Source organism: Arachis hypogaea, chromosome 16, assembly GCF_003086295.3.
Source record: "Arachis hypogaea cultivar Tifrunner chromosome 16, arahy.Tifrunner.gnm2.J5K5, whole genome shotgun sequence".
In the NCBI taxonomy this organism is placed as follows: domain Eukaryota; kingdom Viridiplantae; phylum Streptophyta; class Magnoliopsida; order Fabales; family Fabaceae; genus Arachis; species Arachis hypogaea.
Window position 1 is genome coordinate 98899500 of NC_092051.1, and position 1868 is coordinate 98901367.

Here is a 1868-nt window from a genome sequence, read left to right on the forward strand (position 1 = left end):
CCTCATTCAGTTGAAGGACCAACTCTCCTCTGTCCACATCAATCACAACTCTTGCTGTGGCTAGGAAGGGTCTTCCAAGGATGATGGATTCATCCTCATCCTTCCCAGTGTCTAGGATTATGAAATCAGCAGGGATGTAAAGGTCTTTAACCTTTACTAGCACGTCCTCTACTTGTCCATAAGCTTGTTTTCTTGAGTTGTCTGCCATCTCTAATGAGATTCTGGGAGCTTGCACCTCAAAGATTCCCAGTTTCTCCATTATAGAGAGTGGCATGAGGTTTATCCCTGACCCAAGGTCACATAGAGCCTTCTCAAAGGTCATGGTGCCTATGGTACAGGGTATTAAGAACTTTCCAGGATTCTGTTTCTTCTGAGGCAATCTCAGTTGATCCAGATCACTTAGTTCATTGATGAGCAAGGGAGGTTCATCTTCCCAAGTCTCATTACCAAATAATTTGGCATTTAGCTTCATGATTGCACCATGGTACTTGGCAACTTGCTCTTCAATAACATCTTCATTCTCTTCAGAAGAAGAATACTCATCAGAGCTCATGAAGGGCATAAGGAGGTTCAATAGAATCTCTATGGTCTCTAGATGAGCCTCAGATTCCTTTGGTTCCTCAGAGGGAAACTCCTTGTTGATCACTGGACGTCCCAGGAGGTCTTCCTCACTGGGATTCACGTCCTCTCCCTCCCTTGTAGGTTCGGCCATGATGATCAATTCAATGGCCTTGCACTCTCCTTTTGGATTCTCTTCTGTATTGCTTGGGAGAGTACTAGGAGGTGTTTCAGTGACCCTTTTACTTAGCTGGCCCACTTGTGCCTCAAGATTCCTAATGGAGGACGTTGTTTCATTCAAGAAACTTAAAGTGGCTTTAGATAGATCAGAGACTATATTTGCTAAGCTAGATGGATTCTGCTCAGAACTCTCTGTCTATTGCTGAGTGGATGATGGAAAAGGCTTGCTATTGCTAAACCTGTTTCTTCCACCATTATTAAAGCCTTGTTAAGGCTTTTGTTCATCCTTCCATGAGAAATTTGGATGATTCCTCCATGAGGGATTATAGGTGTTTCCATAGGGTTCACCCATGTAATTCACCTCTGCTATTGCAGGGTTCTCAGGATCATAAGCTTCTTCTTCAGAAGATGCCTCTTTAGTACTGTTGGATGATTCCTTTAATCCATTCAGACTCTGAGAGATCATACTAACTTGCTGAGTCAATATTTTATTCTGAGCCAATATGGCATTCAGAGTATCAATTTCAAGAACTCCCTCTTCATAGGCGTCCCATTATTCATAGGATTCCTCTCAGAAGTGTACATAAACTGGTTATTAGCAACCATGTCAATGAGTTCTTGAGCTTCTGCAGGCATTTTCTTTAGGTGAATGGATCCACCTACAGAATGGTCCAATGACATCTTTGATAATTCAGACAGACCATCATAGAATATATCTAGAATGGTCCATTCTGAGAGCATGTCAGAAGGACACTTTTTGGTCAGTTCCTTGTATCTCTCCCAAGTTTCATAGAGGGATTCACCTTCTTTCTGTTTGAAGGTTTGAACATCCACTCTAAGCTTGCTAAGCTTTTGAGGAGGAAAGAACTTGGCTAAGAAAGCCGTGACCAGCTTATCCCAAGAGTTCAGGCTATCCTTAGGTTGAGAATCCAACCATATTCTAGCTCTGTCTCTTATAGCAAACGGGAAAAGCATGAGCCTGTAGACCTCGGGATCAACCCCATTGGTCTTAACAGTATCACAGATCTGCAAGAATTCAGTTAAGAATTGAAAAGGATCTTCAGATGGAAGTCCATGAAACTTGCAGTTCTGTTGCATCAGAGAAACTAATTGAGGTTTCAGCTCAAAAT

The 1868-nt window shown here is 42.2% G+C and overlaps 1 non-coding gene across 1 annotated transcript; it reads left to right on the forward strand.

Moving 5' to 3' along the window:
- The first annotated feature begins 1477 nt into the window (after positions 1-1477).
- Positions 1478-1581, forward strand: LOC112760515 (small nucleolar RNA R71). Its single transcript, XR_003180951.1, has one exon. It is a non-coding gene; the product is annotated as a small nucleolar RNA R71 (small nucleolar RNA).
- Positions 1582-1868: the final 287 nt, after the last annotated feature.